At 43.0% G+C, this 14,733-nt stretch overlaps 1 long non-coding RNA gene across 1 annotated transcript; it reads right to left on the bottom strand.

Moving 5' to 3' along the window:
• On the bottom strand, positions 1-4,976 carry LOC310688544. The gene is made up of 2 exons (XR_014517025.1): positions 4,894-4,976; positions 1-348 (listed from the first exon to the last, which is right to left on the bottom strand). It is a non-coding gene; the product is annotated as an uncharacterized lncRNA (long non-coding RNA).
• Between the last annotated feature and the right edge of the window lie 9,757 nt (positions 4,977-14,733).

Raw genomic sequence — 14,733 nt, 5'->3', positions numbered from 1 at the left:
TGAAGTTTATTTAGTTTATTAAATGCGTTGATGACCTTCGATACTGTAATGCAGTTGAATTTAAGAACTTTCTCTTCCTATGCACCCGTTTTCTTATTTATGAGCATTGACATGGTGGCACAAAGAGAATTGTATGCCCAGAGTCCAGAATGGGAGACCAATTCATTCATTCATTCATTCATTTTAAATGAATGTTTTGCATCCAAGCAGTGCCCCTCTGTCGACTGAAAATTATCTCATTTGGTGGAGCCTTCCACCAGAGGAATGGGGACTAAGGCGATCTTCAGTGATGATCTTGTGCCACCTTCCATGCTGTTCCGAAGGATCCTTCAAACCTCTGGAACAGATCTGGGTTAGGGATGATGGGAAAGGAGGGGAATGGTTGAAGATCCGTGTTCTGCTGATGGAAGAATCCACTGGGTCAAAGAGCCTCCCATCCATAGAGCACACTAACAGGACACAACCTGAGGACATCTCAATAGCTTTACAATGCAATAAATACACTAGTGGCCAAAATTGTGGAAACCTTTTGGGGAAAGTGTATTTCTGAGGTTTGATTACTCATAACACCACTTTCTGGGGAGTAATAACATAAAATTATATATCAGTGGAAAGATAACTTAATGAAGAATGCAGTGCAACAAAGTGTGTTCAATTATCTGTATTCTATCAAAAGTTATAGCCAAATAACCAGAAAAAGGAAGCACAACTTGCTTAGGTTGATATGCAGTAGCTTTTCTTCATTTGAATGTAGCCAATGAGCATGAATGTTTAGAGAGCCAATTATGTGTTGTTGTTGTTTAGTCGTTTAATCGTGTCCGACTCTTCATGACCCCATGGACCAGAGCACGCCAGGCACTTCTGTCTTCCACCGCCTCCCGCAGTTTGGTCAAACTCATGCTGGTAGCTTCAAGAACACTGTCCAACCATCTCGTCTTCTGTCGTCCCCTTCTCCTTGTGCCCTCCATCTTTCCCAACATCAGGGTCTTTTCCAGGGAGTCTTCTCTTCTCATGAGGTGGCCAAAGTATTGGAGCCTCAGCTTCAGGATCTGTCCTTCCAGTGAGCACTCAGGGCTAATTTCCTTCAGAATGGAGAGGTTTGATCTTCTTGCAGTCCATGGGACTCTTAAGAGTCTCCTCCAGCACCATAATTCAAAAGCATCAATTCCTTGGCGATCAGCCTTCTTTATGTTCCAGCTTTCACTTCCATACATCACTACTGGGAAAACCATAGCTTTAACTATACAGACCTTTGTTGGCAAGGTGATGTCTCTGCTTTTTAAGATTCTGTCTAGGTTTGTCATTGTATTATGAGCCATCAAACCTTGGAAATACACTTTTCCCAAAAGGTTTCCACAATTTTGCCCATCCCATATGCATTGAGATGTTTTCTGAAAATGTTTTGAAGGTGCTTTAGTGCCCACTTCTTTGGTCACTAATGTCTGAATTCTTGACTTATAGGACATTGGTACTTATTGCTGAGCTCTTAACTACACTGTTGGGATAATGGAACCACTCTTGCCTAACATACTAGGCTACCTAATTCTTACCAGAGAACTCCTTACCCGTTGCATCATCGTTGACTCCAGCAGTATTTTTGGCCACCGAACCTTAAACCTTCAGGAGGCCAATAGAGTGCCAACCTTATTTTTTGTTGAACTAATCTCAGACACGTATCTAACCAGGAGGAAGAATTTGACTGAAGACGTGCTTTCCATATATGTGCTAGATTCCAAAACTGGAAGAAAAATATAGGAGGCAGATAGGAACATTGCCGAGCTTACGAATTTTAGATCCCCAGCCGTTGGTGGCATCTTTGTATAACAAGCCCATTGGTCAAAATTCCATCTCTAGCAATTTTGTACACTTCTGATAATTGCTTCTTGTTCCTGTTTAATGTCCTATTTTAGCTACTGAATTCGTAAACAACCTCTTCATTTTATATATATTTATTTGCACAGGAATTTTTAAGGATGAGTTTTGAGTCAAAAAACAAGGTATTGTCAATTTTAATTCACTTCTTCATTGTTCCCGAAACAAATTCGTTCTGTTTCCTTTTCACACAAAAAGTCCAAAAGTAGTTCTCTAATTATTATTATTAATAAAGGTCAGCAATGTTTTTTCCTCTAATTGAACGTATCACCTTTGCCTCCAGTAACTTCAACAACCATGTCTCCATATTAAACAATAATAAATATTTCTGTCTTTGTCCTCATAGGAATCTCTCTGCTGTGATCATATATTGAGATATTATTCAAATATATTGAGATATTATTCCATAGTTCTTGTTATATAGCCATTAATTTGCACCTAGCTCTTCAGTTCCCATTTCCTGTTATGTTTGCCATGGTTTTCCATCCTTATATTTTAGAAATTCTTCCCTTTATGCTTCTACAATTCTTTTCCCAAGTAAAGCACCAGAGATTTGATAGCTTTTTTCCTCTGAGTTCACTCCAAGTTGCCTGATCTCTCTCCATCCACGGCAATTTCACTGTTTGGCTGTTTCATTCCTCCAAACACCGCAATGAAGGAGAAAAAAGTCCTTAAAATGGTACAGGCTTAGGGCATAAAGTTAAACCACCAGTTCACAGCCAGAATTTAAAAGTAGCTATTGATGTGTGGAAACATCAATCATCAATAGTTTTAAAAAGGAAGGGACACTAGAACTCTAATATGTTAGAAATTGGATACAAGCATTTTCTTGAACAGGCATCTTGATGGAGATGCATATGGTAAGTTCATTAAAGAATAAAAAAACCTAACTAGAAGCTTCATTCTGTTGCAGAAATATTATCCTTCTAATACAATGATGGGGATTGAGTTGGAAATACATGCTCAGCTAATATTTTCTTAATTTTAATGACTTCTGAGATGAATTTTCTGTTTGAAGTGAAACACTGAAAATTGTGTCTGATGCATTAATTTTTGCACTCCACTTTTCAGCTGCCACATGCGTTTCACTGTTGAATAAGAATATCTTACAATTATGTTCATTTAAAGTGATTTAATTCTCAGAAGGCTTGAGGCACTTAGTACTGTTGAATTATCTTTCAAATTACCCTCAGAATTAAACAGATGTAGTATGACAACAGTCTGTCGCTCAACTGTAGCAACAGAATTGGGTAGTAACAGAAAGGCGTTGCCATAACTTTGGATTATTAACCTCCCAAAAACTGTCCTAATGGAGGACAGAACTCTATTAACCCTAGATGCCAGTGGGAGATTTTTAAGTATTTTTTTTTTATATACACCCTGCATGGAAGAGTGAGGCACAGCAAGTGAAGGTGATATTTTGAAGAACTGCAGTGGTTCACAATTATCTTTTTTATGCAATAACCACATGCACAAAATATTATTTCTTGGACTTATGAACAAGTGTCCACAGCATCTGGGGCTTTAGGTACATGTGACAACCATCAGTTCCAATAGCTACAGGCAGCCTCAGATTCCATTCCAATCCTCTCCCCTCTGGCAATTCCAAAGCTTACCATCTTGGCTAATTTCTGCCCTACCCATCTGGCTGGGTTTCCCCAGCCACTCTGTGTGGCTCCCAACAGAATATTAAAAACACGATAAAACATCAAATATTAAAAAACCCCTAAACAGGGCTGTGGGACGCGGGTGGCGCTGTGGGTAAAACCTCAGTGCCTAGGGCTTGCCGATCGCATGGTCGGCGCTTTGAATCCCCGCAGCGGGGTGAGCTCCCATCTTTCGGTCCCAGCTCCTGCCCACCTAGCAGTTTGAAAGCACCCCTAAGTGCAAGTAGATAAATACGTACCGCTTATAGCGGGAAGGTAAACGGCGTTTCCGTGTGCTGCGCTAGTGCCGGCTCACCAGAGCAGCTTCGTCATGCTGGTGATGTGACCTGGAAGTGTCTCCGGACAGCGCTGGCCCCCGGCCTCTTAAGTGAGATGGGCGCACAACCCTAGAGTTGGACACGACTGGCCCGTATAGGCGGGCGTACCTTTACCTTTACCTTTAAATAGGGCTGCCTTCAGATGTCTTCTAAAAGTCAGATAGTTGTTTATTTCCTTGACATCTGATGGGAGGACGTTCCACAGGGCTGGCGCCACTAGATTTTTATATATCTTAGCTAGTTTATTTGGAGTCATGTACCACCTGTACATCATTTGAAGGTGACCCAGACACTACAATTAATCCAAAATGTGGCAGCTAGATTGGTGACTAGGAGTGGCCGGCAAGACCATATAACACTGGTCCTGAAAGACCTTGGGCCCCAGTACATTTCCAAGCACAAATCAAAAGTGTTGGTGCTGACCTTTAAAGCCCTAAACGGCCTCGGCCCAGTATACCTGAAGGAGCATCTCCACCCCATTGTTCAGTGTGGACACTGAGGTCCAGCGCCGAGAGCCTTCTGGTAGTTCCCTCACAGTGAGAAGTGAGGTTACAGGGAACCAGGCAGAGGGCCTTCTCAGTAGTGGCACCTACCCTCCCATCAGATGTCAAGGAAGTCAACAACTATCTGACTTTTAAAAGACATCTGAAGGCAGCCCTGTTTAGGGAAGTTTTTAATGTTTGATGTTTTATCGTGCTTTTAATATTCTGTTGGGAGCTGCCCAGAGTGGCTGGGGAAACCCAGTCAGATGGGCGGGGTATAAATAAGAAATTATTATTATTATAATTACTGCTGCTGCTGCTGCTACTACTTGGGAGCTCCCAGCCAGAGTTCAGTAGGGAAGAAGCGATCATCTTTATTATCTGTGAGAATTTGGTTTTGTCACAGCCTTTGTGAGAGAAATAAAGCCTGGAAGAAATAAGCTCTTCTTTGACCTATTTATGGGGGCTTAGGGAGTGTTTTCTCCTTCTCCCTCTCTTTCCCCTCCCCACTTTCACACACTTCACCCTGTGCAGATGTTAGGGGGAGAGACACACCTTGACTGCTCTCTTCAATCGGGCTTCTCATCCCGAATATTGGAACTGATATCTCCTCCAAGGAGGCCCATTTCAGAAAAAAAATGCTCCTGCTTCCCAATGGAGCCTCATTAGAAGCTCCTTGCAGTAGCCAACGTGGTGCTCTCCCAAGGTTGAGCTCTCTTAACTTTGGATTATTAACCTCCCCAAAATTGTGCTTGAGAGCCAGTGTGGTATAGTGGTTAAGAGCAGTAGTCTCGTAATCTGGTGAACCGGGTTCACGTCTCTGCTCCTCCACATGCAGCTGCTGGGTGACCTTGGGCCAGTCACACTTCTCTGAAGTCTCTCAGCCCCACTTACCTCACAGAGTGTTTGTTGTGGGGGAGGAAGGGAAAGGAGAATGTTAGCTGCTTTGAGACTCCTTCGGGTAGTGATAAAGCGGGATATCAAATCCAAACTCTTCTCTTCTTCTTCTTCTTCTTCTTCTTCTTCTTCTTCTTCTTCTTCTTCTTCTTCTTCTTCTCTCTCCTTAGTTCCAGGCAGGGTTATTGAGAACATAAAATGAGAAAGGAGAGAGAACTATGTGCACACCTCCTTGGAGGAAATGGGGGTACAGAAATGTAATAAATATATAAGTTAGTCACACACACAGAGTAACATGTGCCATTAGTAAGAGTAATTATGTATGACTTGGATTACAGAACAGTGAGTCTATGCAGCCACCTGCTGGAAAATATGACTAACGCCAAACTACAATAATCTGATGCACAAAGAACATTTTGTGTTGCCCTGAGTGGGAAAAATTCAGTGACCACGTTGCGGCTCTTTTCTTCTTCTAATCAAATAAAAAAAGGAGGCTCTCAAAATAGTCTGTAGGAAGGTCAGTGGCCCAAATTGCAGCCAAGTAGCTGATTCACAGGGCCGTTCAGAGAACAAATAAGAGATGTGTGACTCACAAGTCACTTCTCACTCTGCTTTTAAATGTCGGGCAGTTCCCCCTCAAAAGTCACAAATAGGGTAATATCAAAGGAGGAACGGTTGAGAGAGTTGGGTACGTTTAGCCTGGATTAGAGAGAACAGGGAGGAGATATGATATAATAACAAAACTGTAATTCAGGCATCTCTTGCAGAAGGATATACAGTTGTTCCTTGGAAGTCAAACGGAATCTGTTCTGGAAGGCCGTTCGACTTCCAAAATGTTCAAAAACCAAATTGTGGCTTCTGATTGGCTGAAGGAAGCTCCTGCAGCCAACCAGAAGCCACAGAAACCCCGTTGGATGTTTGGCTTCTAAAAATAGTTCACAAATCGGAACACTCACTTCCAGGAACTAAGCTGTTTGAAAACCAAGGTATGACTGTTTTCAAAAAGCAGCTTCTTCACTGCCCCCCAAACAGCTGTTTGACAGACCCAACATGATGCTTATACGTATCTAAAAAAATAGATCACATGCCTTCGGAAAACATACCTGTGTTCTTGAAGGTAGGAAGAGGCCTTCAGTATCTGTCGCTTTGAGGCAGACTTTGAATAGCCAGTTGTTCAGCAGATTGCTGTAGAAAGTGTAATGTCACAGAACAATCAACAGGCTCTTCACTTGCATTCCTTAGTGCAAGGCTGACTATTTCTGTGAACGTCATTGACAGCGGCTCACTGTTGACATAGGGGCTGTGTGGAACTCACTGCATCAGTGGCGGACTCTCCTTCATTACCCATGTTGAAGCAGAGGCTCCATAGCTCAGTCGGTAGAGCGTAAGACTCTTAATGTTAGGGTCGTGCGTTTGAGTCCCATATTGGACAACATATTCCTGCATTGCAGGGGGTTGGGATGGATGACCCTCGTCGTCCCTTGCAACTCTACAAATTCTATGATTCTATATCCAACGCGGGTAGCGCTGTGGTCTAAACCACTGAGCCTCTTGGGCTTGCCGATCAGAAGGTCGGCGGTTTGAATCCCCGTGACAGGGTGAGCTCCCGTTGCTCGGTCCCAGCTCCTGCCAACCTAGCAATTCAAAGCACGTCAGTGCGAGTAAATAAATAGGTACCACTCTGATGGGAAGGTAAATGGCATTTCCGGGCACTGCTCTGGTTTCACCAGAAGCGGCTTAGTTATCCTGGCCACATGACCCGGAAAAACTGTCTGCGGACAAACGCTGGCTCCCTCGGCCAGTAAAGCGAGATGAGCACCACAACCCCAGAGTTGTCTGTGACTGGACTTAGCTGTCAGGGGTCCTTTACCTTTACCTTTTTTATATATCCACTTATCTGAGATGTGCAGCACCAGAAGGTTTCCTGCATTGCTGCAGCCTTTCAGCTGTCACACTGAAAGTGGATGTTTGGGCTCCAGCTTCCATCAGCCCCAACCAGCATAGGGGATTCTTGCAGCAAATGGAAGGCCACAAATTCCCATAGACTATGAAGTCCCTTTCGTATGAGTCTATATGAAATGAGTCACATGGCTGTATGATAATCATTTTTGTTAGTGTTCAATTACAATAGCCCAATAAGAGCCTCATTATAACAATGCCAAATTATAATACAATTACTTACACCAATCATTCAGATGCCAAATTATACAATTTAGGTGCCCCCCACGTGCTAGAATTGATGGTTTGATGATTTACTTTATTTCTGCATTCCAAAATCTTACTAATTTCAATTACACTCCGGTCAAAATAACAATCCCTTATACAACTGCAATTTTAACGACTTCCATTTGTCTTGACACATTAAATGATTTATAAACTTACAGTTGAAGCATTCAAACTATATCCTTGTTCTTCCTGTGTGTGGCAATTATTCTGTCCGTGTTGTATCTTCCTGTCCTTGTAAAATATTGCGTCTATCTTTTCCCAGTCATTGCTGTTCTCCATCATGCCTTGGGCGGAGCTAATATCCCATTGTTGTTTCAGAAGTTCTCCATCCCTCCGTCTCATGCTTCGTTGTTTTGCAACTTGAGCAGCAGCTGCAAAAGTCACACTGCCCCAATAAATATCCTGTTTTCGCCACTTTTCTCTCTGCCTGGGAAGGAGAGTGATCTGCTGAACTTCAAATAACTCAGTGAGTCACAGGGCTGTATGCATCTCAAGTCCTAAAAGAAATACGCAGCCATGTTGTTTAAGAAGAGCCATTCATTATCAGTTGTGCTAGGGGAGGGAATGCACATTGTAAATTGTCAGTTGTGAGGGTGCACACCCATGTTCTAAACATGGTTTCCCCCAGAGGTCAGGGCGCTGTCCTTCGTCCCACCATGCACTTTAAAGGGAAAAGTCACGTAAGAAGCATACATTACGCCTTTTCAATGAGATAGTACTTGCGTACCTGTACCCATGTGCAAAACACTTTTATGGGGATGCGGGTGGTGCTGTGGTCCAAACTACTGAGCCTCTTGGGCTTGCCGATCAGAAGGCCGGTGGTTCGAATCCCTGCAACGGGGTGAGCTCCTGTTGCTCTGTCACAGCTCCTGCCAACCTAGCAGTTCAAAAGCACACAGTGCAAATAGATAAAGATGTGCTTTTGTGACATCACAAGAAACCCACAGCCAATGGCAACAGCTGAGGAGGCATCATTTTCATTGCTTTGAGCATCACAATGGCAGTTGGACATATCAGTGATTGTGTGCTTGTTTATTCAGGACACGGGTAGCACTGTGGTCTAAACCACTGAGCCTTTTGGGCTTGCCGATCAAAAGGTCAGCAGTTCGAATCCCTGCGGGGGGGGTGAGTTCCCGTTGCTCTGTCCCAGCTCCTGCCAACCTAGCAGTTTGAAAGCATGCCAGTACAAGTAGATAAATAGGTACCGCTGCGGCAGGAAGCTAAATGGCATTTCTGTGCGCTCTGGTTTCCGCCACGGTGTCCCATTGTGCCAGAAGCAGTTTAGTCATGTTGGCCACATGACCTGGAAAGCTGTCTGTGGATAAACACTGGCTCCCTCGGCCTGAATGTGAGATGAGCGCCGCAACCCCATAGTCGAATTTGACTGGAGTTAACCGTCCAGGGATCCTGTAATGGTTCTAAGGGGTTGCTCGTGCGTAAGCCGGTGCCCACACCTGGCTGGGCTGCCAAAGTGAACCTCTTCTGTCTGGACAGCCACTCACCCGTGGCTGACTCAATCGCTGGCAGAATCCGTGAGTAGGCGTTTCTTAAACTTCTTCCAGCAACGAAGTTCTTTGACGCCTAGTCTCTGCCTACCCTCTCTGCACGAAAGCCTTCTGCGCAGGGAGGGCGTGGGCAACGGAGGACCCCTACTCTCCCCGCTGGTCCCAGGCAAGGAGTCATGGGACCGCCTCGCCGCTTCCCCCATCTGCTCCCCTTCTCCACTGGTGCTACGCTGATTCTCTTCCCCAGAAGATGGGCTGCTTCTCCCGATCCCTGGACGCTCTATGGAATCCCTCTGGCTTTTGCGCTCCCCCTCCAGTACTGATGGCAGTTCCCTGACAGATCCTTTACCTTTTACCTTTACACATGTGCAAAACACTTTTATGAGAAGGTGGATTAAAGATCAGAGGGTGGTGTTTTACGTAGAGTCCAAATATTGGTTCTTGGTCTGAATTTTTCATGGGGTTCTTTGCAAACCATGTTACACCCTGTTCATCGTAATGAACTGTATATCAGGAAAGGCTGTAGGACATCTTCTGCAGCCAGGAAGTCCCTTGTCTAAAGCCCACCATCTCGTGGTACGGCAAAGACAACTCCTGTTTGAAATGCTGGTCGGTCACTCCTAGTCACACCATAGGCAGCATTCAGCTAGATCTGTGGTTTCCAATATGGGGCACACGCCCCACAGGGGGGCAATTTGATTTTTAAGGGGGGCAACTGGAGAATGAGTTATTAACAGTGAAAGGCCTTTAGGGATTCCTCCATGTGAATAGGAGCTCACTTTTTGAATAATAAGAATTATATGTCACCGGGGGTGGGGTCAAGTTTTTAGAGATGCTTAGGTGGGGCATAGCCAAAAAAAGGTTGGGAACCACTGAGTTAGATGGACCAATGGTCTGACTAGGTATAAGGCAGCTTCCTATACAGAAAAGAAAGGGGAGGAGTTGCTTTTCAAGTCATACATAGAGAAATATTGTATCTTAAGCAGTTGTAGTAAAGAAATTGTAATTGCCGTAGAGAAAGACCATTGGAAGGAGTGAAGAAGGCTCCTGGTAACATTCTCACAAATAAATCATCCAAAAGGAGTGTGCTTTTCATTAAAACCGTGTTTTCTGATCTCGTTGCTATTCAACTCTTTCACTGAGCCCTAGGCATTGATATCTGTTGAGAACCTAATACAGCGCTACCTCGGGTTAAGTACTTAATTCGTTCCGGAGGTCCGTTCTTAACCTGAAACTGTTCTTAACCTGAAACACCACTTTAGCTGATGGGGCCCCCTGCTGCCGCCGCACCGCCGGAGCATGATTTCTGTTCTCATCCTGAAGCAAAGTTCTTAACCCGAGGTACTATTTCTGGGTTAGCGGAGTCTGTAACCTGAAGCGTATGTAACCCGAGGTACCACTGTATACCTGTAATGCGAGCCTTTGTTGTAAAATTCTGAACTGGTGAGCCTACGATGTAGTTTGTCTGCTTTCCCACAAGGTGGTGCCCGTAATCAATCCTTGGCTTTGTGCTTAGCAGCGCAATGTTGTTCTCTGCATCCCGATTCTGATGGACCGGTATGCCCTCCTAGCATGCGAAGCAGTAACAAAGCAATTACAAAATAATGTTCTCCACGGAGGATGTGGCGCTTGTTGTTGGACGTTAATAACTGATAAAACATTTGCCAATGATGAGCGCTTCCCCCCTGTCTTGACTCGAGGCTATGGAATTGTTTGCTTTGCTGAATGGTTTTCAAGTAAGATGCATGAATATTCATGAACTACACATGAATTAAATTATCAAGGCATCTGTTACACCATCAGGGACTTACTGCTATGCTGGTCACTTGCTGCGCAACTGGAAAACCCCAAACATTCAATAACTCTTCATCGAAATGAAAGGTTAAACTTTATCACCAATGACTGCTTGTGTTTATGAAGGTTGTTAAACATAACAAGCTTTTTACACAAATACAGACGGGTCCTTCTCTCTCTCTCTCTCTCTCTCTCTCTCTCTCTCTCTAATGGGCCATTTTAAAATACCTTGAATACCAGGCTACTTTCAGAATCCTCTGTAATAGTAACTAAGAATAGGACAGCATGTGAAATGTGATGTTTCTTACAGTGTCTGTGAAGGCTGCCATCTGAAGGAGAAGCAGAAAAATGATTAACTTCAGTAACCGTGAGCATCAAAGATGGCAACCGTGACTTAACATTGAAATGGGGGGAACAAAACAAATCTTTGGGTGAGGCATACTGGATATTAAGGGAAAGAAGCACAGATTTCCTATTTCTGCTACAGGCATTCTCCACATTGGTGTGACTAGTCCCTGGTTTCTGAGAAACAAAGATGGATGTTGGAACAGATTCAGACTAAAGAGGTGAACAAAGGTGATCAATGACGAGGTGGCAGGAACAATCAAGGATGACAGTGGATCCTGAACCCTCTCGTCAAACTTCAGGACTACAGTGCTTAGCTGATTAATTGATTAACTGATATATTTTAAAAGTTGATAGTAGAAAAAGATGCCTTGATTAATTGGGCAGCAAGCTTTCTTGAACGGAAGTTCAGCGTGAGTACTTATGAAAATTGCAAATCACAATCCCCATCTTGAGAAAGACGCCCCCTTTTCTGTGAGAGAGAGAATAGAAAAGAGCTTTCCTGAGATGGTGTTACTTTTTAGTTGATGTGCACAAACAGTGTTCATATGGATTGTTTTGTCATATGCAAATTTAATAAATATATTTATTAATTGACAAGCTCATAGGATAATCTCGAGTGTTAGTTGTGCTCATTGTAGACCCTAAGTCCACAGATGTTAATGCTTCTACTGGCTAACGCTGACTATCACCCATACAATTTAACAAATATTTCTTAAATTGGCAAAGAGCCTAGTAACATCCTAAAGACTCAACACATTTCTTATGGCATAAGCTTTCTGCTGAAGTGATGCCCCAATGAAGTCACTCACAAACATTTATGTCTTGATAACTTTGTTAGGCTGAAGCCTAGTCCTATTTGCTTGGGAGTAAGCCCTATTGAATTCAATAGGACTTAGAGAGCCTCTGTTTCATGTTCTCCGCAACAACATCCACCTAGTGCTTTCTCTGACATCTTTCCAGCATCAAGTAAGGCTTTACTTTTCCCCTCTCAGGCTTTGACTGAGATAATGCTATTTTGCTGTTACTGCGCTGCCAAACCTTGACGTAGGGTTTTTTGTGGGGTTATTTGGTAGGGCAGAGGTTTAAGTATATATAACTGCAGGTGCTTTATATGAATTCTGTTAATGGTAAAAGGTGTTTATGTTTTTAAGTGCAAGCCACTTGGAGAGCTTTGAGTAACAAGCACCTAACAACAGCTAATGATAATAATAATAATTTATTTATACCCCACCCAGCATGCTGGGTTTCCCCAGCCACTCTGGGCAGCTTCCAACAAAATATTAAAATTCAATAGTCTGTCAAACATTAAAAGCTTCCCTAAACAGGGCTGCCTTCAGCAGACACAATTGAGGTTGTGCTGTTAGTTCAAGGGTAGGCAAACTAAGGACTGGGGACTGGATCCGGCCCAATCGCCTTCTAAATCCGGCCTATGGACGGTCTGGGAATCAGCATGTTTTTACATGAGTAGAATGTGTGCTTTTATTTAAAATGCATCTCTGGGTTATTTGTGGGGCATAGAAATTCGTTCATATATTTTTTTCAAAATATAGACCCCACAAGGTCTGAGGGACAGTGGACCCGGCCCCCTGCTGAAAAAGTTTGCTGACCCCCGTGTTAGTCTTTTAAGATGCTACAAAACTCTTTGTTAATTTTTCTGCAGCAGTCTGCTATGGCTATCCTTCTGGAATGTCTGTATAATCAAGTGACCCTCTTGCAGTTAAACCCCTTTAAGAAGTATCACGTTCAGATATGCCCTTAAACTTCATCTAAACTAGTTAAGGCTGATCTAAGAAATGACTGAATGCATGTTCTTCATTGGCACTGAAACATCAGCAGGTAACATCTTTCAGTCCATGTCCAAATTAAAAAACACACACACACACACACACACACACACACACACACACACACACAGAGTTTCCATGTGTAAAATTAACGGCCCCAAATACTTAAGGGGAACTGAGAATCGAGAGACATCCTAGTTAATGAGACAGTACTATGAGAATGAATAAATAACAAGGAGGTAAATAATTGAAATACCTTTTTTTGAAATGATGGGGAGGGGATATTGTAAACAAAGATGGGACAAAGACATTGGGGAACTCTTTATTTTTCCCCCTTCTTGCATTCAGATTCATTTCATTAAAACTTTATTTGATTCAGAAGTGACTGCATGAATAAGCTTACGTTTGCTGCATTAATTGCCTCTCCTCACAGTCATAGATCATCAGAGCAGTGTGTTACTTTGGCAAGTACAGTATATTCTCTGCTCAAAAGAGGTTCTAACCAGAAACAGCTGTCATCTTATCTCTCTGCTCCCTTTTCATTATTTTGTTGTACAAGATAAATCCTTGAAATCAATTGGGATCCTTTTCAGATTAAGCACTGAAAGAGGTGATACCTGCAGATACCTCTTACAGCTCCCCCACCCACAGTATAATCATAATCATAATTTATTACGTATACCCCACCCATCTGGCTAGGTTTCCCCAGCCACTCTGGGCGGCTTCCAACAGAATATTAAACACACAATCAAACATTAAAAACTTTCCTAAACAGAGCTGCCTTCAGATGTCTTCTAAAAGTCAGATAGTTGTTTATTTCTTTGACATCTGATGGAAGGGCGTTCCACAGGGTAGGTGCCACTACTGAGAAGGCCCTCTGCCTGGTTACCGGTAACCTCCCTTCTTGCAGTGAGGGAACTGCCAGGAGGCCCTTGGCGCCGGACCTCAGTGTCCAGGCAGAACGATGGGGGTGGAGACGCTCCTTCAGATATACTGGACCGAGGCCGTTTAGGGCTTTAAAGGTCAGCACCAACACTTTGAATTGTGCTCGGAAACATACTGGGAGCCAGTGTAGGTCTTTCAAGACTGGTGTTATGTGGTCTCAGCGGCTGCTCCCAGTCACCAGTCTAGCTGCCACATTCTGGATTAGTTGTAGTTTTCTTACCTTAATGGCACATGTTAACTTATCATTAATAGATATATCCCACACCTCTTTATACCATTCTTCCATTTTATATTCTGCTTCCACTTCCTAGCTATCATAATTTGTGCAGTTGTCAATAAATTTGTGAGCAAGTCCTTCCTAGCTTGTGAACCTTCCAGCCCATCGTAAATTGATAATAATGTCAGCTCTGGACTTTTGGTCAGCTTTAACCCAGTGATTTCTGTTATCTCCTTCAACACCCTTTGCCAAAAAAATTGTACATATTTACACCGCCACCACATGTGTATATAATTCCCTGTTTCCTGGCATCCCCTCGAACATAACACCAAATATTCCTTTCATTTAATCTGGCTGGTGCATTTATGTTAATTTTAAAGTTGGCTTGCCACCTAGGTGTTGAAACAATCTGTCTTGCCAATCACCGGAATCGATTGAAACAGAAATAACATTCTTGGTAATACATTCATCTTTGTAGTCAACACTCTACCTAATAGATTCATTCTGTTCCAAATTTCCAAATTTCTTTTAATATATTCCCAGGTTTTTAAATAATTATCTTTATACAAATTGATATTGCTTGCTGTTAGTCATAGAAAGACAAAACTTTCCAGCCACCTAGCAAACAATCTAGTTCTGTAGTTAACAACAGGAAACCAAATATCTGTCTACAGAGATA

The sequence above is a fragment of the Podarcis liolepis genome (assembly GCF_965112155.1).
Source record: "Podarcis liolepis genome assembly, chromosome: 11".
Lineage (NCBI taxonomy): Eukaryota > Metazoa > Chordata > Lepidosauria > Squamata > Lacertidae > Podarcis > Podarcis liolepis.
This window is presented reverse-complemented; position numbering and strand designations above follow the sequence as displayed.